The sequence below is a fragment of the Camelus ferus genome, unplaced genomic scaffold, assembly GCF_009834535.1.
Source record: "Camelus ferus isolate YT-003-E unplaced genomic scaffold, BCGSAC_Cfer_1.0 contig299, whole genome shotgun sequence".
Taxonomy (NCBI): Eukaryota; Metazoa; Chordata; class Mammalia; order Artiodactyla; family Camelidae; genus Camelus; species Camelus ferus.
The window spans coordinates 642576-670402 of record NW_022588424.1 but is presented as its reverse complement, the minus strand read 5'-3'; the positions used below and the strand labels follow the sequence as shown (position 1 = coordinate 670402).

The 27827-nt window shown below is 35.8% G+C and overlaps 2 long non-coding RNA genes across 2 annotated transcripts; one reads left to right on the top strand and one right to left on the bottom strand.

Moving 5' to 3' along the window:
• Positions 1–2029: 2029 nt before the first annotated feature.
• LOC116662534 lies at positions 2030–25201 on the bottom strand. Its single transcript, XR_004318498.1, has 4 exons — positions 24812–25201; positions 9297–9298; positions 5821–5826; positions 2030–2040 (listed from the first exon to the last, which is right to left on the bottom strand). It is a non-coding gene; the product is annotated as an uncharacterized LOC116662534 (long non-coding RNA).
• LOC116662533 lies at positions 8923–27602 on the top strand. The gene is made up of 3 exons (XR_004318497.1): positions 8923–8933; positions 16331–16334; positions 27316–27602. It is a non-coding gene; the product is annotated as an uncharacterized LOC116662533 (long non-coding RNA).
• The last annotated feature ends 225 nt before the right edge of the window (positions 27603–27827 follow it).

Sequence of the window (27827 nt, the reverse complement as noted above, 5' to 3'; positions counted from 1 at the left end):
ATATACAATAGTTAGGGAAAAGGGAGAGAAAAGTAAAAAGAAAATGAGTTAAAATGTGTAAGTATGAATATGACATAACAAAGAGGGAAGAAGACATATTAGAGGCTACACTGCTTATATTTGCAAGTGGCACTTTACCCTGGACTTTCAGTCCTGGGTTATGAATACTCTCTGACTGTCCTTTCATATTCACCTCCCTCCCTAGAGACTCAAAGTATGAGGCAAGATTGGTGGAGCCTACATAATGAGCAAATGCCTGAACTGCCACAGAGAGAGCAGTATCTGCCTTTCTTTCTCTCCAGTGGTGGGAGGCAAGGTACTGCTTTGTGTAAGACTTACATAATAGTGGATGCTCCCTGGATAGGAAAGGGAACAAATGTTTATCACACTCTTTCATCTAACACTTTATTGAAAGTTGATTAAAAGGAGATCGATAGGAAGGGGTGAGGTAGTGGCTCTAACTTTTTAAACTTGGTATCTAGGGGAATTTGCAGGCCAATTATTATTAGCTGAGGTCTGGGGCTACTGTCTTGGATAAGACAAGATGCCTTTGCCAGGGGAGGAGAGTCTTTGCAAGGGCAAGAAATGTGAGAAGTGTGGTAAAGTAAGGGAGGAGGCAGTACGAGCCAGGTTGGGGAAACAGAGGCAGGGAGTGTTTTGAGGGGTGTGGATCAGCAGAGTGTTTAGAGAATGATGTGGATGTTAGGGGATATGTCATAGAATCAGGGTATATCTCTCCTTCAGTTTAATAACTTCCTCTCTGAGCCAGGCTGAGGGCAAGGTGAGAGGATTGGCTTGTGCCAAGAAAAAGTGGAGGAAACATGGGTCAGATATTTGTAATGGGTTGAAAAATGATCTTAACACCTAGTGGAAGTCCCTGGTATTGAATCATGAAAACTGAGTCCTAGTCTAAGCCTGCTTCAGATTGAATATGTTACCATGGATAGTGCTTATTTCTTAATTCATAAACTAAGGGATTTAGATCAGGTCAGTGAGTGCAACATGGAGCCTCCAAATTACAAGAGATCCTCAATTATAGAATTGAGGTGGGGGGAATTCAGGCAGAAGTCAGTTTATTATCTACAGTATGGATTCATAAGTTAACTAAAAGTTTAATTCTGGTTGACAGACATTAAATGTGGTGAGAAATGCTATGGGGGAAGTATCCTGTGCTATGTAAATACACTGTGGGAGACTCAACCTATTTCAGGGGTCTGGGAAGGCCTTGTGGAGGAAGTGATGCTTAAATAAAAGAAGAAACCAAAAGTGGAGCACGTTCAGTTACAGTTAGAAAAAATTCAGTTGTGTAGCATGACAAAAATCAACATATTTGGAGAGTAGTATTTCTCTGTAAGTGTCCTAGTTCTAACTGAGGAAACAAGGTTGTTTGAGAGAAGTTTGTTGCTGGTGAAGAAATGCTGCACAAACTATGCAGGAACTTGGATATCTCTTGAGACTTGGTGATTTTTTCCAGTTCCTGTCTTCTTTAATGAACCACAGTCCCCAGTTACGAACAGAGCACTTCAGCCCTGAGGTGTAGCCCATATAGAAATGTACCTTGATTTTGGACTTTGAAGGCATTACAAAATAATTGTTTTAAATAGCTCTCATTAAAGTTAGTATATGGCCCTGTGCCTTTCTGTTATACCTATGGTAGTGAAGGATGGTTTTAGATGTATAAGTAAAGTTATTCCAGAAAGCATGATGAATCAGTCACTGATTTTATTAGAACTTCAAGAACTTGGGCATAGACCTTCCTTTGCCTTCTTCCTGCTGCCATTTCAATGAAATTTATTTTATCTTGGATATTTTGCTGCTGAAACTTGGTGAAGATTCTGTGATTTGTCCATTTGAGGTACTATTATAGTAAGGTTGCTATAGGAAAATACTCTTCCTTCCCATTAATTATTGTTTAGCTTTTGTCATGGACTTGAGGAGAAAAGATTCAATAATTATTAATCCTGGTCTCCCAAGTTCACATCTTTCTTACAAATCTATTCTTGAATACAATCCTATGTGACTAGAGAAAAAAGACACTTCCTGTGTCTCTCCTATAAAACTAAAAAGCCCAAAGTATCAAAGAAAAACATTTCATGTTTTTATGAAATGATAACTACTTTTGGTTTTATGTTTCTGTATTTTTACAGTATTGAATACCCATTATCTTTTCTCTTCTGTTCAAATCTCTTTCCTGACTTTATGCATTTTGAACACTCTGGATCAGCTGTGACCAGTATTTCCCATTTTGTTTGTCAGGGCAGTAATAAGTGCCTGTATCATACTTCACTGCCCAAACTGTGGACTTTCTGCTCAGAGGGACAAGCAAGCATAATGATACCCATCTGGGAGGGAGCTTAAAATAGTACCCATGCGTCATTTTGCAGTTAGGAATCTGGATATGGCTAATGGGGTGTTATCAATCAGGAGATAAAATTAAAATCCTACATTAGGAACCGCTCCTGTCAGAAAGAGTGGATTTTCTAACAGCTGTTTTCTATTAGACGCTATTGTGTTCTTTAGCAGCAAATTACATAGATCAGAAATGTACGGTTGGTTAACAGTTTCCCCAAGTGAGGTTGTAAATGAGCCTGTTGTCCCCTGAACTAAGATATTGCAGGAAGGAAAGGAAGCTCTAAGCAGAGTCTTGGTGAACTTAATGGGGGACAGTTTTCTACCCCACCTTAGATGCAAAATAGTTCTCTCAGAAGGGAACAAATATATTTTTGTGATCCTAGTAGGGAAGTGACCTTTTGAACACTGAAAGAAATGATATTAAAACTTTTACCTAGCTAGTGTCTCCTAACAACCTGCATTTGATTGGTTCCAGAATTCATTAAATCTTAAGAGGGGAAAATTAGCTGGGGGTGGGGTAGAGGGAGGAGAGAGAGAGGAAAACACTGTATCCAGCAAGCACCAAGTGTCTCAGCTCCAAATGAAGATAAGTTGTTTGAAATGAACAGCTAAGAGGCAATCGGTGCATTCTCCTGCTCATTGCTGCTCAGTAAATTAGACTTAGCGTGCTCAAAGCCTGCTTCCATACTGATGTTCTTGCCTTGTGGAAAATACGTGCTTCCTCCCCATCCCTTTTTTTTTCTGTCTCTAACAGATGACAGTAATAATGAGAACTAAAATCACTCAAGTCAGCATATGAAAAGGAACTGTCTATTTAAAAAAATAAAAAGACATCTCTTGGTGCCATCTGCTGAGGTACAATAATGTTTTGTAACAGGTTTTGGAAAGCACATCAAAAGGCTTCATCTGTGCTTGTCCTTTCCAGTTAGTGAAGATATAGTTGTGTCTCTCCTGTCTGATGTGGATTCTTGAATCATGTAATTATTTCTAATTTATCTCTAAAATTAAGCATCTCAAATACAATTTTAATTGGGATTTCATTAGGTACTTATTATACCATGTGTCAAATGATAGTTGATTATTCTGTGCATGGATATAGAATCTGAAAAAGATAGTAGGAGAATGATGGGTACCTCTGAAAGCTGATAGTGCTCAATAAATATGTCTTAAAAATGATCAGTTGATATATAATTAACGTAAGTAATTACTGCAATTAAACTCTGTTTATGGAACCCTGCTGTGTTGTTTCCCATCCTAAGCTTAAACATGATTATTGTCCTTTTGCCCAAATAAAAGTAATATAATGAGAGAAAAACAGAATAAATATAGACCTGGATAACAGAGAGAGGAAGATGTTTTCCCTTTATTAGAGAAGGATGGCATGAAGAGAAAAATATCCTTTCATAAGGAAAAGGTATATAAGGCTTTAAAAATACTCTTTTCACCTAAATGAATTAGGCACATTCAATGCACAGAGAAGTAAAGGAATGACTTGGAGATATTGTGGGTTTGGTTCCAGGCCACTGCAAAAAAAGTATATATCATGATAAAGCAAGTCATATGAATTTTCTGGTTTCCCGGTACATATAAAAGTTACCTTTATGCTATACTTCAGTCAATATAACAAAGTGTGCAATAACATTATGTCTAAAAAAATATACATACCTTAATTTAAAAATACTTTATTGCTAAAAAATGCCAAACCAATTACAATAATAACATCAAATATTACTGATCACAGATCACCATAACAAATATAATAATAATAAAAAAGTTTCAAATATTGTGAGAATTACCAAAATGTGACACAGAGACATGAAGTTAGCAAATTCTGTTGGAAAAATGGCACCAATAGACTTGCCCAATGAAGAGATGCCACAAACCTTCTATTTGTAAAAGAATGCACTATGTGCAAAACTCAGTAGAGTGAATATGGTATGCTTGTAATAGGCCTAGGAGGTGGGGTAAAACTATGTGGATCTAGCTGAGGGAAGAAGAGAGAGATTACTGATCTGAAAGGCTTGACAGTGACAAACTAGGTTGGTCACAGACCCCTCATCATGTGGTTGCTGTTTTAATTTGTCTCTATATCCTCAGCACTTAGGACAGTAGTGAGTACAGATGGTCCTGGACTTATGATGGTTCAACTTACAATTTTTAAACTTTATGACAGTGTGAAAGTGATATACCTTTAGTAGAAACTGTACTTTAAATTTTGAATATTGATCTTTTCTGGTCTAGCCATATGCAGTTCCATACTCTCTAATGATGCTGACAGCTAGCCATAGCTCCCAGTCAGCCATACCATCATGAGGGTAAATAACTGATACATTTACAGTCATTCTTTACTCTGTTTTTTAGTTTCAGTATAGTACTCAGTAAATTACATGAGATATATGTTATAAAATAGGCTTTGTGTTAGATGCTTTTGCCCAACTGTAGTATGATGTAAGTGTTCTAGGCATGTTAAAGGTAGGCTAGGCTAAGCTATGATGCTCAGTAAGTTAGGTGTATTAAATGCATTTTTGACTTAACAGTATTTTCAACTTACGGTGAGTTTATCAGGATATAACCCCATCATAAGTCGAGGAAGATCTGTACTTAAAATAATACAATGTTACCTGGGTAAGACTAGATCAGGTCTACCTTGAGTGACAATGAACATGAGTGGTTTATAGGAGGGTGATGGAAAAGCAAATAAAGAGAAAAAAAAATTAACAGACTCAACTAAATGTGTTCCCATGATCAAAATAAGCATTTCTAAGTTCTGCTTCTGGGCAAGATGGGCCAACAGATACTGAGTTTACTCTCCTACCTGGATCAACTTGAAAAAATAACAGACAAAATAAATGAAACAATGGTTTCAAGACATTGAACATTAAGCAATAAAGGACAATTTCCTGAGAGATGAGAAGTAGATGCGGAAGGCCATATTATTGCCCCAGCTTGCTGCCTAGAGAGAGTTTTCAGTTTGTGGCACAGTGAGGAAGAACTCAGGAAAAGCTGGGTAGTCTCCCTGAGTTAAGAAGACAGAGCTAGCAATCTAGGGAAATCAAGGCAGCTAGAGTTTGCAGGGCAGGGGACAAAAGGAGAATCTGTATAGAGAAAGAACTTCAGAGGTCTGCAGCTCTCCTTTGAGGCTTCAGCTAAATAATTATCAGTACATGCTATTGAGGAAATTTCTGAGGCCATGGAAAGCACCATCTGAAAAAATCAGAAGGAATAATCACTAGACAAACATAGGGCTGGGTATAGTTCCTGTTTTATCAACTAAAATAGTTCCTCTTATTACTTACCCTAGAAAAGGTGAGAATGTAAGGTCATTGGATAGTATATTAGAAAGGTTTTAACTCAATAATGTGGCAAAATTAGCTGTAGACTAAATTCTGCTCTGTTCCCACATAACAAAATTCAAAAGAAAGGCCCAAGAGGATCATATCTTACTTCAGACTGCTATGACAAAAATACCATAAACTGAATGGCTTAAACAACAAACATTTATTTATCACAGTTCTGAAGGCTGGGGAGTTCAAGATCACAGTATGATCAGATTTAGTGTCTGATGAGAGCTATCTTTCTGGTTCATAGATGGCTGTCTTCTCACTATTTCCTCAAATAGCAGAAAGAGAGAGTTCTTTGAGGTCTCTATTTTATAAGGGCACTATTCCCATTCACAGGGCTCCATTCTCATGATCTAATCATCTCCTAAAGCCTCCATCTCCTAATTCCATCACATTGGAGGTTTGGATTTCAGTTTACAAAGTTTAGGGACATAAATGTTTCAGTCCATAAGAGATCAGATTGTTTCCAATCAACTTAATTGTTTCTGAGAACAAAGCTGAAGACTGTATAGAGGAACACAAAAATATTTAGCACCTAACAAGGTAAAATTCACAATGTTTGGCATCCAACTAAAATTACTAATTATGCAAATAAGCAGGGAAATATGACCCATAATAAATCTTGATCTTTGAGAAGCCTAATTTATCTTATTGCAAAGTAAGGAAAGAGGCAAATCCGCTCCCTAAAAACAAGTATAAAACTGGACAGTGTTGTTAAAAACAAACATTTCATGACTCCTGACATCAACCAAAGGAAAAAAAAAAAAAACAAATTGAGATGCACTTATTCATGAAAAACTGCTGAACTTCAGATAAGTATAGTGGGAATCAATCACATTCTTGCCTGGAGTTTCTTCCATATTTCCTAGTTTGGTTGGTATGGTAGTTTTACTATGTGAGGCAGACTGTGAAGGGCAGCAGTTTTGCTGCCAGAAGGGACTCCGTTGATTTTGAGTGGAAGGTGAGAAATCTACCATTAACAGTGTTCTCAGTAAAAGTAATGATTATGGCAGCTTGTAAACGAGGAAGGCCAACAACTTCTCATTAGAGTTGTAGTCCATTTGGGAAAAGCAACAGATCAATGGACTAACCAGAAATTAAAATGAGAGATCTTAGATATGAGATAGCTGTAGATATCTCCACACATTCTTGGCTGCTTTCATTCTGCATGCACATGTGAGACCAAAGAGAGTCCCACATATCCAAATATCCCTGGCTAATTGAGAGATTATACACCTGTGCAGAGTAGATGCAAGAGAACCCAGAAGAAAATTAACACTGGGGTAGGACAGAAAATCTTGGAGCTTGGAATGAACCCACACACAGAACCAGTAATAAACAATTGAAAGCTTATTGGCTAAAAGTGATTGAGTACAACCCCTGATGAATCATTGGCTGACTGTGCAGCTATACAGACACAGGGATGATCTCAAGGAAACCAAACTTAAAAATAAACCAAGAATTTTAAAAATTACTGAGAAGAGACACCAGGGGCTGCACATGGTGGGGGAAACCAACTCCATAGATTTACAGTAAGTAAACTTCTAAAATAAGTAAACACAAAAAGCTCACCACCAACAGCAAGTCTCAGGGAAAATATCAGAATCTAGAATTACTATAAAACATTATCTAAAATGTCCAATTTTCAACAAAGATAATGAAACATTCAAAGAAACAAGAAAAGGTGACCCATACTCAGGGGGAAAAAAGCAGTCAACAGAAACTAAATAGGTCCAGATGCTATATTTATCAGAGAAAGCTTTTAAAGCAGCTGTTACAAATATGTTCAAAGAATTACAGGAAACCATGCTTAAAAATTAAGTGAAAGTATAACAATGACATACTTATTAGAAAATACCAGTAAAGAGATACAAAATGTAAAACAGAACTAAATGGAAAATTTGGAGTTGAATAACTGAGGAAAAGTGCATGATATGGGCTCAGCAGAATATTTGAGAAGAGTCAGTGGACTTTAAGTAGGTTAGTAGAAATTATCCAATCTGAAGAACAGAGAGAACAAAGATTGAAGAAAAATGAACAGAGCTCCAGAGATCTATGAATCAAAAGCAAGCTAACCAATACAAATATAATGGGACTTCCAGAGGGAGAAGAGAGAGAGGAAGGGGTAGAATAATGGCAGAAAACTTCAAAAACACAACTCTAGAGATCCAAAAAGCTCAAAAAATACCAAATAGGATAAACACAAAAAGATATATACCTAGTCACATCTTAGTCACACTGAAAGGCAAAGACAGAGGAAATCTTGAAAGTAGCAAGAGCAAAAAGCCTCACCAAATACAAGGGAACCTTGATAAGATTAACAACTGTCTTCTCATAAGAAATAATAAAGGCCATGAGGCAGTGAAATGATACATTCAAAATGCTAAAATAAAAAAAAACTTATCAACCAAGAATTCTATGTCAAGGAAAACTATCCTTCAGAAATGAAAATGAAAGAAAAAATACTTTCTCACATCAGTAAAGGCTGAGAGAATTTGTTACTAGCAGATTTGTCTTATAAAAAATACTAAAGGATGTCCTTTAGATGGAAAGGAATAACATTAAATTGGTAACTCAAATCCACAAGAATAAATAAAGAGCATTAAAATATTTAAATATGTGGGTAAATATAAAATGGCATAAATATATTTTTTTCTTTTCTTTAATTCTTTAAAAAGTATTAGAGTATATAAAGCAATCATTATAACTGTAATGTTGGGTTTATAACATACACAGGTATAATATATGTCATATATTATAATATATGTCATTATTATTACAAAAATGGAGAATGCAATGAAGTTTCTGCATTTTACCAGAATTAAGTTAGTATTAGTTTGAAGTAAATTGTGATAATATACATATTATAATATCTAGAACAACCACTAAGAAAAAACTAAATTGTGATAATATACATATTATAATATCTAGAACAACCACTAAGAAAAAACTAAAAATATATAGTAAGAAAATAATCAACTGATGGACTTCTGCTTCTGCAGAATATACAGGAATGTATAAAAGAAACAGGGACCAGATTTACCCCGCCACTTGAAATAACCAAGGAAAAAACCCTACCCAGTCTAAATGAATGAAACAATGATTTTCAAGACACTGAACATCAGGAAGGAAGAATTATAATAGGGTATGAGCAAAATTTTGAGGGTAATGGATATGATGTTTATTATCCTGATTGTGGTGATGGTTTCATTTATGTATATATATTCAAATCTTATCAAAGTGTCTAACTTAAATATATGCAACATATTATATGTCAGTAATATCTAAATAAATTATTAAAAAGCATTTATGCGAATGATGAATCCTTAAATTTAAAACACATATACACAAACATGTACAGTACATACACAACTTTTTGGGGGAGGGATTATAAAATTAATCCATGTTAACTTGAAATTCTCCTTATGGAACACTTTTCCATTATTTGGAAGTAATTTTGAAAATATTTGGAAAGTGGATAATTTGAAAGGTATGGAAAAGTAGATGCAGATTATATCCTGGTAAGTTTAGCCTTTAAATCTACGAATATATTTTAAAATATCACAAAATATAATTTGAAAAGAAAATATTATATAATAACACCACTGGCTTTATAAAGAATAAACTCTCTCAAAATCACCTAATTTCCTCTTTAAACAGAATAATATATGGAGGAAGAAGGAAGGAGTGGCCTAATTGCAATATATTCCAGGTAAGAGTCAGTGCTGGCTATGGTGATTGAGGTTGGGGAATAGATTAAAGAAGGATTGGAAGAAAAAGAATTTCCATGGCATAGTATCTAATTATAGTTCTGGAAGTTAATAAGAAGGATTCAAAGGATTCTGAGCTCTCTATCTTGGATGATTGGACAGGTGTGTTGTCATGAGATGAAATAGGGATTATCAGACAAGCACGAGGTTTGAGGGAGGAAAGAGATAATGATTTTGGTCTTCACATTATATAGGGATTTTCTTTTGCATTATTTATTTGAGAAATATATAGGCACTAGTTTTTCAGATTTTTCCTCTGAAAATGTTCATTTAGAAATGACTTTGTACATAAAAGGGTGTTTTGCCAGATCCTGAAACTTTGGTTCTCTTTTGTAACAGTGATGGAGAAGATTGATGATCTGTAATTGTACAGATCAATCTGTAATTTATTTAGTAATCAATCAGTCAGCATATATTTATTGAGACTTTCTCTATGCCAGAAATAGTGCCAAGTTCAAAAAAGTGAGAAATACAGACAATGTTGCTACCTTCATAGACCTTTTTCCTGGAGACTTGGAAATTGCAGAAGTATCATTCTGAATGTTAAAATGGAACACTTCCATCCTTGATTTTACAGTCACTGTTTAGAGATGGAGACAAGTAGTTTGGGGGCAAGATCCAGGAATACAGAATTGAGGTGCCTCATGTGGTCAAAGATGTAACTCATTGGGGCATATGACAGCTCTGATTCTGCTTCACTCAGCTTCAGGCTTTGCTTCATTAAATTCAGGAAAATGCCTAGATTTCCTAATTACAGAAGGCAGGGGAGAGTATGTGGAAATTCTGGGTACACTGAGCATTTGCTTTCGAATCAAATCATGGCATAAGTGCTACCACAAAACCAGGCTGTAGTTACAGCAATTACAGTGACAGTTCTTTGAAAGACAGAATGAATGTGGTGCTCTCTGGTTCTCTGCAGTAAGTTTTTCCTCCACATTACTGACTTGCTATTTGTTTGATATGAATGGTATCAATGTTAAATTTGTGTTAAATTTTTTTTCAATTAGTGAGACACTCAGTTCTAAAGGATTTTCTCTGAGACCTTCTTGAATTTCTTTAATTAAACATCCACCCATGCTCCATATTCTGGGGAAAGAAAGGTGGTGTCATTATTTTAAATAATCTAACACTCATTACTTCCTTGGAAAATTTAATAGCACAGGGGCAATTATTACAATATTGCTTCTGTACATTTTTGACTTAGTAATTTAAAAAGTAAACTATTGCTTTAAATAGAGTTCATCTAACATTTAAATTAGATAAAGCAGGTTTTATTTGTTTATTAAGTGCTAATTATTTCAGACATATTTTGGTTGCTTTAAGAATGATATATGATTACCAAAAATCAGTCAGCCTACAATAAATGTTGAAAACAATATATTAGCTTTGAATTTATCAATGCTTTTTTAGCTATCCTGAATTTAAAGGCATTTAAAAAAATGAAATTTTGTGGCAGGTTTTTAATACTTGAAAACCACAGTGATACTTGGCAGCAGTGAGAGGGTCACATAGATGTGTAACTCTGAGAGTTAGTTGTAGTATAAGTTTTGAGGTTTAGGTCATAAGTTCAAGCCAAGGTCAACTTTATAATGACCAGTGTTGATTACTATTGTTGGTGCTTGAAATGATTGGATGGTCTCAAAGTAACTTTTCTATTTCTTTTTTTAACCTATTTTTAAGTAAAATATTCTACCTGAAAAATATTAAAAAGCCACTTATTTTTTCATTATTTAAAGATCACAACTGTAACTTGGAGAAAAATGGAATAAATAAGAATCATTTATTTGTTCCTATTTGAGAATTTTAAATACTACAATTATTTAGACCCAACTTTTATTTAAATACTACAATTATTTAGGCCCAACAGTCTATCGTAGGGAAGGGAAATACACCTAAAATTACTTCAGAAACTGTTATAATTTCATCCTAGTCTCTTTTGAATTTAGGGGTGTAAGGATGCATGAGTATAGCCTGGAAACCAATGTTTGGCCTCTTAAAGCATTAGCCACTATTTAAATCAGAATTGGCACCTGAGTTGTTTGGGACTTGACTCATTATTGACAGAAAAAAAACATATGCATAGTCACAACAAGTAGGGTGGCCACTCATGGCTACACAGGTTATTCAGTGAACAACTCCAGGGGAGCTGTTCACACAGACTGGTAATGGCATCCTCTGGAGTTGTTCATTGCTGTTCAGTGTTGAACCTCTGTAACTCTAACCAGTGGCTTTTACAAGGTTTTCATCTTGTGTGTTATTTCATTTCTGTCTATTTAGTTTTCTCTGCCTGAATTTATTCAGAGATTCATAATCCTATTATTTAGCATTATTACACACTAGCTAATTATTTTCACCCCATTGCTTCATTAGTATGAATGATCTGATTTCAGTTTTTTTACACAATGCCTCAGATAGTGAAAGTACTTTTCACCTACCAAAATACCCCGCCCCCCAACACACACATACTGGTATGGGTACACCAAAAGTAATGTTAGTATATCTGCAACAGACATTAATATTTAAAGCAGGGCTTCATTCAATAGAATTGTTTTGTTTTCTTCCTTCTATTATTTTTTTTCTCTCCTGGTGTGTAAGAAGTTTATGGCAACTGAGTAGCTAAATATTGATTTGAAATCACTAGGTTATTATACAACTGAAATCATAGAAGACAGAATTTCAAAAATACTAACCTACACCTAACCTTTTTTCATTCAATATGCTTACATTCCTAGTGTTTAAAGTTGCAGCTCCCCAAATTAGCATATGACAGTTCACTTGGAGTTTCTTTTTAAACCCATGGTTTCTAAAGATTCTCCCATTTTAACACATCTTTATAATTGCATAATTTGTTTAGCTCCAAGTTAGGAATTTTTGTGTCTACCTTGGGTGATTATTTGTTACTTGCACAGTTATAAGAGATACAGACCTAAAGAAAAGCACATGAAACCCTTTATTGTCAATCTCAGTCAGTTCTCAGTGCTTGAAACCCACTCAGAGTTATTTATTTCCTTGCACTTTCCCAGGTCAACTTTCTGTATAAGTTCCTCCCATAAACTGTAACGTTAGTTATTCTCATAATTATTGGTTTAGTCTTTTATATCGTAATTTCTGTTATTCCTTTTTCCATTTGTCTAGGGTTATAGGTAGTACTTTGCTTCTTGGTTTTCTTGGCTATAAATTACAGATTTTCCTCCTGAGACTCAGGAAGAAATTACACTTGTGTTCTTTTTCAATCTTCTTTAAATACGTCTACTCTGCTTTGGTGTTGTATGATTGATTTATCATTGCTTCCAACTGATACTACTCCAATTCAACAAAACCATTCCCTTAGCTTTGCTGAGTTCATTGTTGGATTCATACTTTTATCAACTGGGAGAGATGCTGGGAGACTCGACTGTGAAGGTAGAGCTTGGTCTGTGTGGAATTGCACTAAGCCTTCTAGAGAGTGCAGTTTTTCTAGAAATTGTGTGTGTGTGTGTGATTGATTGAGGCAAACCAGCAATATCACAAATAAAACATCAATTTCAGTATGAGAGTTGAGAAGGCAATATGACTAAAGTCCATGTCAGTTATCATATTTACTGTATCATTACTGTGAAATTTACTGGTATAGGATGTATTTGAGAGAAATTCATAGGCCTGTACTGGATGTCATAATATAACAAGGAAGAATTTGAGGAAGTTAAGGTAGGGGAGATGGTCACATTAGAGCAGGAGCCTAGCTTGTCATTCCAGTTCCAGCCATACCAATACTTTCTCTCAAATTCTTTATCCTTCTGTCTTTTGAATATCCCTTTTGGAAGCTAACTGTTGTTGGGAATAGTTTGGGCTCTGGCAGCTGAACTAGTTTAAGTGGGGGCAACAGGTTAAACTGGGGAAGGTGAAGGTTGTACTTTTACAAACCATCGTCTCTCACAAAACTCTATGTCTAGTACTGACATGTCTTTTAATTTATAGTCATCTATCTCCACATGCCTCCTGGGCATCTTTGCATGGTTAAATGCCACCTCAAACTCAACATGTTGAAAATAGCTCACTGTGTTCTTTTCCCACTCAACTTTTCCTTTATTTCCCTGTTTCTGTAAATGATATAATAATTTTTGATACACATTGAGGATGAAAACTTGTTACATGTAACCCCTCCTTATCTTTCAATCACCATATCCAAGCTATTGAAAGTCCTAGAGATTCTCTTAAAACATTCCTTCCATTGCATGTTTTACATTTCCCTCCCTTTATTTCAAGCCCTTAATACTTCTCGTGCAGACTCTTTTAAAAGTTAGGTAAAGAGTATCAACCCTCATTTGCCTGTTTCCCTTCCAATCCATAATACTCAAATAGGCAGATTAATCTACTTTTCTAAAACGTGGCTATTTTTCTACAACCCTTTTTAAAAAACATTTAAAGACAACAATTGCCTACCAAATTGTCAGTTTCCCCATCTTGCATTTTAGACCTCCAAAATAAAATTGCATCTTACCGTTCTAGTTATATCTTGTATTTCTTCCTTATGTCAATCTTGTATTTTAGCTAAAACAGACACTTTGGAATGGTTGAGAGACTGATTATGTAGGAATAAAAAGGAAATGGAACAAGAGTAAATGGAGGCAGTGGCTAGAGCTACAGTATAAAACCAAGTTCATATATATTATATTAGCACATTTTATTTATCATCTATTAAATACAAAAACTTATTTACAAAGCAGAAACAGACTCACAGATGTAGAAAACAAACTTGTGGTTACCAGGGGAGAAGAGGGTGGGAAGGGATAAATTGGGAGTTTGAGATTTGCAGATACTAACTACTATATATAAAATAGGTAAACAACAAGTTTATACTGTATAGCACAGGGAACTATATTCAATATCTTGTAGTAACCTGTAATGAAAAAGAATATGAAAATGAATATATGTATGTATATATACGACTGAACTATTATGCTATATACTGGACATTGACACAACATTGTAAACTGACTATACTTCAATAAAAAATTATGTGCTAGTAGATACTATGTGATAAGAGAATATGAAAGAATATTAGGTAGATTTTCTACCCATGAAGAATTTATATTTTAATTAATGATATAAGATCATGTGAAATGTTAAATAATAATAAAATAGTTAAGTTGACAAGAGATGTCCTAATACAAAGCATAATTGCTTGCTTGATGAATTTTACAATTTCTATAAATTTTAAAGGACATAGGATCAGTTTGGGCTGAATGAGCTTTATAGAACCGATAGGACTTGAATGTTTCAGAAGCAGCATATTTTGATTTGATTGAAGAGTAGGAATAAAGGATTGGTACGATAAAGCAGAAAAGGCAGATAGGAACTCTCAGAATAACTGTGTGGGGCCATAGATTTTCAGCTAGTTACATGGTCATGGATGGGGTACTGAGTGAGAGCTAGGACTTACCTTGTGGAAGAGGACCAGGTGAGAGTAGTAATTTGCTGAGGAGACATGATTAGGAACTCAGTGGGGAGACAATGCAGACAGGTTAGAGTTAAAAAACCTGAAATCAGGACCTTGACATTCACCCTCATATACCATATTGAATCTTTTAGTAAATCCCTTCAGCTCTCTCTTCAAATTATGGTCCCAAATACTTTCTCTCCTGCCATCTGCTCTAAGCCAGCATCATTTTTTGTTGGGGGCTACTGCTATAGACCCCATCTAGCCTCCCTTTCATTCTTACCCCAGCTCCCACTCCCACTAAGCCATAGTCTTTTCCGACACAGTAGCTCTGGTTTGCTTTCAAAAAACCAGAACTCTCCGAATGGTTTATCATCTCACTAAGTCTTACCTCATTTCCTCTCATTCCCCGCCTCATTTACTCTTTGCCTGCCACTCACTTCCTTGTTTCCTGAACACACCAAACTTGTTCCTTCTCAGGGCTTTGGATGTGATATTCTCTTTGCTTGGGGCACTCTTCCCCAGTTAGCTGTGTGGCTACCTTCCTCAGTCCTTCAGGTCACCTCCCTAGGAGGGTATTTCCTGGTCTCCCATCAAACATTCATGCTCACCACCCCATCACTTTCTCATCCCTTATCCTTCTTTATATTTTTCCCATAGCACTTATATGCCTGACATGATATATATTTATTTATTTTTTATCATTGACCTATTTCCACAAAAATGTAAGTCCATATGGGCAGAGATTCTTTTTCCTCTGCTGTATCCCAAGCACCTACAGCAGTACAAAAGACATATTAGGTATTCAAAAAATATTAAATAAGCTGAGGGTGAGTCTAATGAAACAGGGGAACCAGAGGAAATACCAGCCATGATAACTCTCATAGGGTTAGAGGTTCGAATTCTAGATGGTGGGAATACGATATCCTGCTCTCATTCTCTTGGAAAGACAGATAGTAAGTAAACAAATATGACAATTTTAGAGGAATAAGACCTTTGAAGAAAATCTTAAAAGTTGCAAAGCAGTAGAAAGTGATGGGAGTGGAATGTGAGGCATTAGATGGGGTAGTTAGGCATACATTCTCTTAGGATATGATAGTTGAGCTGAGACCTGAATGATAAAGTTCCAGCCAAGGGGGGACAAGAATTCTTGAACTAGGAAGAACAAACCAAAGGTTGTAGAGTTCCCTTGAGTGCTACCCCAGGGCGGTCTTATCTTGCTATAAATGACCTTTGATCATTCATGAGTGCGCTAGGGACGAAAGGCAGGAGAAGTAGGGATTCTTGAGATTCCCTTCTGCCATTGTGGGAGTAGTGGCTGTGCCTTTTTAGATTTATGAGTTCTCCTTGACTATGTCTCTTTGGGATTTACTGAAGATTCTGTCACGGGGCCACTATGTATGTAACACTTGAGTGCTACTAAATACCCATCTGCAGGAAGGGAAAAGTTTGGTATTACTGATAATCCCTCAGATCAGTCCAGCACTCAATTTAAAATTGGGAGCACATTGATAGAAATAAACCATTTCCCTTGTTCTTTTATTAACCACATATTATATGAATTCAAGCACCCTTATTTGTCCCAAGTATGGGGTTTCCAGGGTCTCAGATATGCTCCAGAATACAACTGATTATTTGCCATATCTTCTTTTCTCCATTTGTTCAAGTCCTTTTAGTGGTATTGTAAAGTTTTCTTCACATAGATTGTGCATACTTTGTTGTTCATCCTTAGGTATTTCATTTTTGGTTATTGTAAATAGGCTTTTTTCCTATTTTATATCTTCTATCTGATTGTATAAATGCAGACTATTGATTTCTATCCATTTGGCCCTTCTTGTCTGCAGGCTCTGCATCTGCAGAGTCAACCACCTGTGAATCAAAAGTATTAAAAAAAAAAAAACCCATAAATTTCCAGAAAACAAAACTTGTATTTGCCAAATGCCAGCAACTATTTACATAGCATTTGTATTATATTAGGTATTATAAGTAATCAAGAGATGATTTAAAGTATATAGGAAGATGTACATAGGTTATATGCAAATACTATGCCATTTTATATAAAGGATTTGAGCATCTACGGAGTTTGGTATCTAGGGGGAGGGTCCTAGAACCAAATGCCCATGGACACCAAGAGATGACTCTGTATTAATTCTGTAACTAGCTATTTTGCAAATTTTTTATTGTAAATAATAATTCTGAGATTTTACTTTAAAATATTAGTCATCACTTCAGTATACATTCATAGAAAGGTTATTAGTAAATTCTGATTCATTCACAAATATTCACTGAATGTCCACTATATGACAGGGAATCTTCATAGCCCTAGATATCAAGGCCATCATTAGCAGAAGGGTTTTTTGGTGAGAATTATCTTCTTCAAAAGATTTTTCTTAAGGAAAATTTTCATCATATCCTGATTTTATTGAGATATACTGCCTTTGCTGGGTAAGTTTTGTAGTAAACCTGTAAATCTATATCTACAAATTGAATCACGTCTTCTTGGATGTGGTACCATTGCGTAGTGGATAACCTGCACGTGCAAATACAGCAGCCAAGGAAAGAGCTATGAATAAGATAGTCAAGGATTCTGCTCTTACAGGGTTTAAGCTTCTGCTGAGGAGATATGTTTTGGGCCAGTACAGTGAACTTGTAGGGGTCATGGAATATATTCCTAAAATCATCTTTATTTTTGTCTCCCGATGTCTCTTTAAACCTACTTAACGGAGGTCATCTTTTCCCTGACTTCTTCCTGAACCCTCTGGCGGTCCTATGACCTTTCTTATCACACTCAGGTAATAAAACATTTTAGTCATTATAAGCTGAGATCATAGTCTCAGCTTATATCTTCTCCGTGTTCCCTAGGTGGAAACCCCATCTGAGAGTGTGATTGGCTTCCTCTTTTTCTATTGTTCCACTTATAAGTTAGTTGCTGTTCTGACTCCACCAGCATTGGAGCATTGAGATGGAGGAGAGGAAGTGGGGTCACGAAATATTTACCTGACTGATAGTGTTGTGAGACAGCTTCTTTTCTACCTGTGGCCCATTTCTCACACATTCTTTTTTCTGACAAACTGGGAGTTTGGGCTGATCTTCACAGTTACCTCTGTCATCAGAGCAGCCAACAGCCAGTCTGTAATCTACTAGGTTTCTCAGATGACAGTCAGACCCAATTCATTCATCACTCAAAATCTAAGGGTCACATATCAAACTCCAAGAGCTTCAGTTGAAGTCTCTTGCACTAGGCTTAGGTTTAGGAAGCAGTGTTTCCACACATACATATCTCTTCCTTATGGGGATCCAGGAGAAGAAATAATCATAGTTCACCTCTCAATAAAATAATCCTCACAAAATCCTCTCTCTCCGTTCTTTCATTTTTTAATTTCATTGTTTTAAGTCTATCATCTTATCTTTTGCTACTAAAAATGTGGTCTGTGGACGAGCAGTATCAATATTGCTGTGAGCTTATTAGAATGTAGAATCTTGTGTCCACCCAAGACCTGCCGAATCAGAATTTGCATTTTAACAAGATCTCCAGGTGATTTACATGCACATTCAAGTTTGAGAAGCACTGATCTAATCTATTCTTAGTCTCTTATTTTAAGATTTCCTTTGGTAATCTTCCTTATACTGCATGTAGATATATAGTATCTATCATATCTTGGTGCCTCAATGGAAACTGAAAATTTACCATCTTGTTACATAAACAATAAACAAAAACATTAAAAAAAATCAGATTGGGATAACATCTATGAAGAAAATGTATAAGGGTAATTCTTATGAATTGATTTGTGCCTCCCTCCCCTAAATTCACATCTTGAAGTCTTTATCCCTGCTATCTTATTTGGAAATAGGGTCATTGTAGATGTAATTAGATAAAGATGAATTCACACTGGGGAAGAGTGGGCTTCTAATTCATTATAACTAGTGTCCTTATAAAAAGGGGAAGATTTGGACACAGACTCACACCCAAGGAGCAAATAATGTGGAGATGAAGGTTCAGATCAGGGCAATGCTTCTACAAGCCAAAGAATGCCAAAGCTTGCCCACACACTGCCAAAATCTGGGAAAAAAGCATGAAACAGATTTTTTTCTCACAGCGCTCAAAAGGAATCAGCCTTGCTGACGCCTTGATCCTAGACTTCTAGCCTCCAAAACTGTGAGACAGTAAATTTCTGTTGGTTAAGTCACCCAGTTTGTGATAGTTTGTTATGACAAACCTAGCGTGCCATGTGACTAGGACCACAGTGAGTTAGAGCTGGGAGGGAACACAGGAGTTGATCACAGTTCACAGAGGGAGGTCAAGGAACGGGGCAGGGCAGGGGTTAAGTTAAGGCTCACTCAGAAGAGAAGGAGAACCAAAAGTAGAATCTGCTTCTTCTAATTCCCAAAGGCATGTGGCTTCTGCTGGTCCCACTGCAGACTCCTTTAGAACCTTTGTGGGCAGTGAATACTTATTTGTTGATGTGACAACATCAAAACATTGTCTTGCTTTGGAAAATGTACAGTGAAGGGGAAAAGGCAGTTTCTGGTAAATGGAAGTAATTCTCAGTGGGCTGAATTCTTACCCAGTTAGTGCTAAGGAATTTTGCTCAAGTAGTGAGAATGAAAACATATTGAAACAAATAACCCAAGTTTTCCATTGTAGTTCCAGAAGATGAGAATTTGGCTTGTTATTAATATTCTCCACTTGATTGCTTCTTTTTGTTGTGCTGGAGATGAAAGTGCCCTGTGGTCCTACTCAAGCAGCTGTTCATTAATTTGCAGACAGGGCTGGAGGAGTGACCTACTGTAGTGCATAGCCTAGCAGGCTGGGGACACATAGGGTATTGGTGGGAAGTCCAGGGATACACCAGCAAAAGTGTGAGGCAGGCAGAGTTCCCTTTTCATGCCCTCTGTGTTCTCTTCTCTGCAGATACCTCACCTCTTTAAGAAGGAAATTAGTTTTTAATACCATGCATATTCACATTGAATTCTCACAACACAACTTAATATAATTATTTTTATCCCTAGTTTCCCAAACAGGTCCTTGGGGCTTAGAGCGTAAGTCACTCACTTTATGGAACATCATAAAGTTAGCATTGTTTTTTGAGGATGTGTACTCTTCCAGACAGGCTGCCTAGGCTCAAATTCCAGCTTCATTCATTACAAACTCTAGGACCTTGAGCAATTACTTAAACCTATTTGTACCTACATTTTCCCATCTGTAAAGTGAAGGTAATAATGCTAATAGTTCTTATTTCCTGGAGTTGTTGAGAGGATTAAATGGATCACTGTGTATAGTATTTGAAATATCACCTGATATATGAGGATGATGTAGGAGGAGCATGAACCCAGACCTGTTTGACTTCAAGACCTGTGCTCTTTCCACTGTGCACAAGCTACTTCTCTCAGCTGCCCTCATGACATTTGTTTACTCTTCAGATCTTTCTCTCCTTTTCCTCCCACCAAACTTGCCTCCTCTGAATTCCAATTCCTCATGAACTACCAGGGGTTTGAATTATTGGATAAATCTCTGGAGGCTAAAGTGTTAATGAGTGCTCCTGGCTTGATGGTGTGCTTTTTGGTATGGTGGCTATTTCAGTTGTGCAGACTTGGAATGGGTTATCTTATAAAATAGAGGTTGGACAGTCAGTAGTAGAGGGACTGGACAGAGGATATATGAGCTGGGGGAGGATTGACTCTACTTTTCTATGCAAAGGGAAGACCAGTATGGGAAATGCAGCCATTACTGTGGACTCTGGAAGCCAGACCTTTGTGCCATCAGGGCTTTGTTTACCTCTCAGATCTCACCATTTGTTAGAGACCTTTTTCACTTACACATATGATAGCCAGACCTGGTTGGGGGAGGAGAAGAGCAAGACTTGCAAATAAAGCTAGATGCTTCAGAATCCTTGTAGAAACTGATTTACTCTTTCAGTAGTTTTTTGTTGTCTCAGCCATTCAAGGTTTCTATTCTTGGATTAACATATTTTGGGGGTAGTTTTCTCAAGCAAAACTGATAATTTATTTTAAATTTATTTTAAAATTTATCTCAATCTATTCTTCAAGAGTAGATGCTTGAATTTTAGTTTGCCAAGTAAACAATTCCTTGTTCAAAAGATTGTTTCTGCCTACATCTTACCAGTTTAGAGAAAATTTTGAATGCAAACCCAGCCTGACCTCCTATAATGGTGCAAGGAGAGTGCACTGGAAAGAAAAATCAGGGCAGGAATCAGAAAAGACACAAAATGAGTAGCACCATCTGCTGCTAAAAACTGAACTAAGAAAGGGAATAGGCAAAAGAGCCACAGATCTTTTTAGGAAACAAAGCTTGTGTGTGTGTGCGCGCACGCACGTGCACGTGCACGCACAAGCACGCACGAGCATGCTGCATGCTTTATTTCTGTTGACAGATGGGTTTTAGCTACCAAACTTGGAAGAAATGTAGGCAGTAAATAAGTTTTCCCATTTCATGACAGACTTTATCATGAAAGATGATTCTAAATGTAAACACATCGGGTAAAATGCCACTTAGAAGGAATTTAATAAACATACTAATTTAGACCTCAGCAAGAAAGCACCTAAATATCAAACATAATGATATACCACAAATCAAATATTCAGGATATCTTTTTTAATCTAAGAGGAAACAGAACTCTTTATTCTAATCTTGCTGTAAAGCCTTTGGCTTCCTAAAGTATGTGATCTTGTTAAATTAAAGGATTAAAGTGAATGCATCCTTACTTTGGTATGTACTTACAACTAAATAAATAACATGCTTGTTATGACTGCAAACAAAATGAATTAAGTGAAACAAGACAGACAGCATGGACTTGCTGATGTCTTTGTTTTTGGCAGCCTCTAATCCTGGAAACAGGAAGATACTGAAATGAATAAACATTCCTTGCCTATGTGAGCTCCCAAGTGGTTAAGTCTACACCCGGATTCGTGCTAAGAAGTTCAGAAACTGAAGCATCTGGAGACCTTGCATATGTATAAAGGAAATCTCTCCTTCCATTGTCTTCTCTATTTCCTGCTTATCTGAAAGCCCATTAATGCTTTAGCATTTGGGGCCCTCAAGTAGAGTAGGGGAGATGGGGGTAGAGAAGAAAAATTTCTCATTAGACGCTTTTGAAGAATTGTCCCCCTTGAACAGCTATCCCAGTTTAGTCTCCATCAGCTGTCACTGACCCTTGCAAAAAAGAAAAGGAGACCTGGTGCTTTCAATGAAACCCCGTTCCCCACAACATTTAACCCAGGGGCCACAGATGTGTCCCCTTTCTTTATGGAATGTGGTCCTGAACCAAATATGCTAGCAGTTAAACAGCCCACGAACACACCACAAATATTTGTTTATTGGGAATCAAAATGTGGAGTGGGCTACAAAACTGGGGGCTGGATTATTAAGACCAGATTGGTGCTGCTTGGGTAAATATCACCAGTGGTACAATATTGAAAAGATTGGGAAGTCATCAACCAGCCCTTCAGAACTGAAACACGTGATTTAACCACAAGCTATACTTTATGAAATCTTAAACTGTAACACGAAGAGTGCCCTAATTTAATCCATGTGGGCTCCATGTTTGATGTCAACAGACTTTTCTTTTTAAACCATTTGGGGAATGCAGCAGAGTCTTTAGTCTTTAATAAAATCTGGGCTGTTTCCTCCTAAGTCACTTATCTTGAGGGATTAATTATTTTATTTTGTGATTGATATTCCATGAATTCCATGGGTTTTCCTGTACCTTTTTGTGCATATCCTCTTTGCAAAGGACAATTAACTATAAATGCTAAAACATTATTCTCCCACAGTTATAATGGGTGTGGAAGTAGATCCTGGGGCAAACAGTGCTTCTCTTTCTCTGAGGAGCATGTAAGAGACAGAATGAAGACAATAGTTGCTGTCATAAGTCATATACATGATACTTGCTTCATACAGAGGCTACTTGTGGACATTACAGATATGCACATATTATAGAAAAGCCTCTCCTAAGCAACTCTTCTTTAAACTTATTTGAGACATGACTTAGGGGCTGGAGCTTCCCCTTGAATTAGATCCACAAAATATTTTTTTCACCAGAATGAAATTGTCTCAACATGATTATAAGTTGTTTTTTTCTACCAGATGGACAGCTAGTTAACCCTCCACTTTTTAAAAAATACTGTGACCATTAGCTGAAAATACTAGTTGGGCACATTTCACAAGTGTGTCTTTTTAAAGGCTCGTATCACTAAAATTTCTGAGATGGTGGCCTTAGTCCAGACTGGAATGGTTGAAGATGATAGAGTGTCTTCCTTCAAGTAGTTCTGAGGATTGCTATGTTGATAAAAACAGGGATAACATAACTAGCAACATCATATGAGGATTTGTTAGAAATGCAGTCCAACTCAAAGGCTTGTCCCCAGACCTACTAAATCAGAATATGCATTTTACTAAGAACCCTAGGTGATTCCTAGGTACATTTAAATTTGAGAAGCACTGCTTTAGAGGGTTTTGGGGCATGGTTATAGAACGCCTTAATTAGCTGAGCTGATTCTTTAAAAAGTACCCCATAGAAGGGATATTTCCTTTCCTGGATTCTGAAACATCAGAGACAAAGAATTAGCATCAGGTTTATGTGTATACATAAAACCATATTTCTAACTAAATAGTGAAGGACGGTGTTAGGTACCAAACAAGAATAAGAAGAGCCACTTATCTCTCTAAAAGCCTGAAGTTGACTACAGTAAGAAAAGTAGATTGGGGGTATTCTTGCCTCAATTTTATAACAACTTTAAGGTTGAACTCTGCTCTTCACCTTTGAACAGTTAAATTTTCTGGACCAGAGGATCCTTACAGTTTAAAGTTTTTCTTCTAAAAGCAAACAGGAGAGGACCTTTTTCCTGGGGCCAGGCCTTTAACAGCTTAAAACTACTTTGGTTCATAGTATGTAAGAAAACACACATACTACATATTTAATCTTCAATCCAAATTATACAATATGATTGTATATACTAACTTTGACATTTGTCTTATATAAGAAAATGGAATGTACTCTCATCAGATACTTTTCTGACTTTTAATTTATTGAAAATAAACATAAAGTCACAAGGTCAAATATGCAAGCTATAAAGATAAAAAACAAAAACAAAAACCTTTCTCCTTACTTCTTCAGGCTCCTCTTCCAATATTGAAAAATTAATTATGGTTAACAGTTTTTCAATATCCTTCCAGAAAAGTTATTTTATTTTTCATTTGTCTCATTCTCTCTTTCTTTCCTGCTTTCTCTCTCCTTCTCTCTCCCCTCTCTCTGATTTTAAATGTGTACAATAGAATTACACCTTACCGATTTTATAGTGCTTTGCTTTATTCACACAATTTGTTTTGCTTAACTTTCTGTGTCATCACCCTCAGATATACCTCATTTTATTTTATTTGGAAATAATTTCAAATTCACAGAAAAGTTGCAAGAATACAATTGTCCCTGGGTATCCGCCAGGAATAGATTTCAGGGGCCCCACGTGGATAGCAAAATCCGCGTTTGCGCAAGTCCCTTGTATAAAATGGCTAGTATAATGAATACAGTTGGCCCTCCATATCCATAGGTTTCACATCCCCAGATTCAGCCAACCCGGATCCCATGGTTGAATCTGCGGACGTAAAGATAGGAAAGCCAACTGTAGTACATTATACCCTTTACCCAGATTCACTTAATTGTTAACATTCTACCTCATTTGACTTCTGATTTGAACTCTCTGTCACTCTGTATCTTTATCTCTGACTCTGTCTTTCTGTATATGTATGTATTTAAAGTTTCTTCATGTCTTTTAATGGCTTGATAGCTCCTTAACCTTTTTAGAGTGAGTAATACTCTATTGTCTGGATATAACACAGTTTACACTTACACCTACTGAAGGAAATATTGGTTTCTTCCAATATTTGGTAATTGTGAATAAAGCTGCTGTAAAACTCTGTGTGCAAGTTTTTATGTGGTCATAAATTTTCAGCTCGTTTGGGTAAATACCAAGGAGTGCTATTGTTGAACTGTATGATAAGAATATGTTCAGGTTTGTAAGAGACTGCTAATCTTTCAAAGTGACTATACCATTTTGCATTCCCATCAGCAATGAAAGAGTTCCTGTTGTTCCATATTCCCGTCAGCATCTGGTATTATCAATGTTTTGGATTTTGGCTACTCTAATAGATGTTTGGTAATATTTATTATAGTTTTAATTTGCAGTTTCCTAATGACATTTGATGTTAAACATGTGTTTATATGCTTATTTGCCATCTGTATTCCTTCTTCGGTGAGGTGTTTATTCAGGTTTTTGTTTTGTTTTGTTTTGTTTTTTGCCCATTTTTAATTGGGTTGTTCATTTTTAATTTTTGAGTTTTAAGAGTTATTTGTATATTTTCAGCAATAGTACTTTATCAAACATGTATTTCGCAAATATTTTCTCCCAGTCTATAGCTTGTCTTCTCATTCCCTTGATATTATTCTATTTATATATTGCTGAGTTTGATTTGCTAACTTTTTTGAGGGGTTTTGCATCTGTGTTCATGAATGGATATTAGTATGCAGTTTTCTTTTCTTTTGATGTCTTTGTTATTAGTGTAATACTTGCTTCATAAATGAGTTAGAAAGTGTTCTTTTTCTATTTTTTTGGAAGAGATTTTGTAGAATTAATATTATTTACTTTCTTGAATGTTTGAATGTTTCACCACTGAAACCAACTGGGCCTAGAGTTTTCTTATTTGAAATGTTTTTACTGTGAATACAGTTCACTTAGTAGATATAAGACTACTCAGTTATTCATATCATCTGAATGAATTTTCTTTTTTGTCTGATTAAGACTCTTTATTTTTTTTTTTCTTCAGCTCCACTGATTTCTGCTCTTATCTCTACAATTTTCTCCCTTCTGTGTGGTTTGGGTTTGCTTTGCTCTCCTTTCTCTGGTTCATAAGGTAGAATTCTAGGTTATTCATTTGAAAACTTTTTTTTTTTTAATATAAAATTTTGATGCTGTAGATTTTCCTCTTAAATATTGTTTTAGCTATATCTCACAAATTTTGATATATTGCATTTTAATTTCTATTTTCCGTTCAAATTATTTTTTAAAGTTGCTTTGATAGTTCTGTTTTGATCCAAGGGTTATTTGTAAATATGCAGTTTAATTTCCAAATAATTGGGGCTTTTCCAGATATTTTTCTGTTATTGATTTCTAATTTAATTCAGTTATGGTCTGAGAATATTCTTTGTATAGTTGATATTGTTTTCAATTTGGCAAGGTTTATTTTATGGCTCAGAATATAATTTATGTTTGTCAGCATTCCATGTATACTTGAGAAGAATGTGTATTGTGCTGTTTGATGGCATGTTCTCTAAATATCAATTAGACTAAATTGGTGGTAACATTGTTCGGGTTATCTAGATCCTTATTGATTTTCTGCCTTCTTAGTGTATCAATTACTGAGAGGAATGGTGAAGTATCAAGTTATAATTGTGGGCATATCTATTTCACTTTTCAATTCTATCATCTTTTGCTTTATTTTGAAGCTGTATTGTTGTATTTTGAAGCTGTATTGCTTAATATATACAATATAGGATTGTTATGTCTTCTTGGAGAGCTGTTCCCTTTATTATTAGGTAATGCCTCCCTTTATCCTTGATTATATTCTTTGTTCTGAAGTTTACTTTGTCTGTTAGTATTATAGCTATTCCAGCTTTCTTTTGGCTAGTATTTATATATTCCTTTCTATCCTTTCAATTTTACTTTATCTATATCTTTATGTGTAAAGTGAGTTTCTTTTAGATATCATATAGATGGATATTATTATTTTCAATATGATACCTCTCAATTGGTTTGTTTAGACCATTCCCATATATGTGATATTTTTAAAAATTGAGATATAGTCGGTTTACAATGTTGTGTTAATTCCTGTGTACAGCATAGTGATTTAGTTATATGTATATATATTCCCTTCATATTGTTTTTCATTATAGGTTTACAAGATATTGAATATAGTTCCCTGTGCTACACAGTAGGACCTTATTGTTTATCTATTTTATATATAGTAGTTAGTATCTTCAAATCCTGAACTCCCACTTTATCCCTCCACTCCCCCAACCCTACCACCGGTAACCATAAGTTTGTTTTCTGTGTCTGTGAGTCTATTTCTGTTTTGTAAATAAGTTAACTTATGTCATTTTTTTAGATTCCATGTATAAGTGATAGCATATGGTATTTTTCTTTCTTTTTCTGGCTTTCTTCACTTAATATGACATCTCCAGGTGCATCCATGGTGCAACAAATGGCATTATTTTATTGTTTTTTATGGCTGAGTAGTGTTCTGTTGTGTGTGTGTGATATATATCACAACTTCTTTATCCGTCATGTGTTGGTAGACATTTAGGTAGTTTCCATGTCTTGCCTATTGTAAATAGTGCTGCTTTGAACATTGGTTGCATGTTAGAGTTCCCTCCGGGTATATGCCCTGGAGTAAGATGTCTGGATCATTGGGTAAGTCTATTTTCAGTTTTTAAAGGAATTTCCATACCATTTTCCATAATGGCTGCACCAAACTACATTCCCACCAACAATGTAGGTAGGCTCCCTTTTTCTAGCATTTACCACTTGCCGACTTTTTAATGATGGCCATTCTGCCCAGTGTGATGTGACACCTCATTGTGGTTTAGATTTGCGTTTTTCTGATAATTAGCGATATTGAGCATTTTTTCATGTGCCTGTTGGCCATTTGTTTATCTTCATTGGAGAAATGTTGGTTTAGGTCTTCTGCCCATTTTTGGATTGGGTTGTTTGTTTTTTGTTATTGAGTTTTATGAGCTATTTGTATATTCTGAAAGTAAGCTCTTATCAGTCACACTATTTGCAAATATTTTCTCCCATTCTGTAGGTTTTCTTGTTTTATTTTTAGGTTTCCTTTGCTCTACAAAAGATTGTAAGTTTAATTAGGTCCCATTTGTT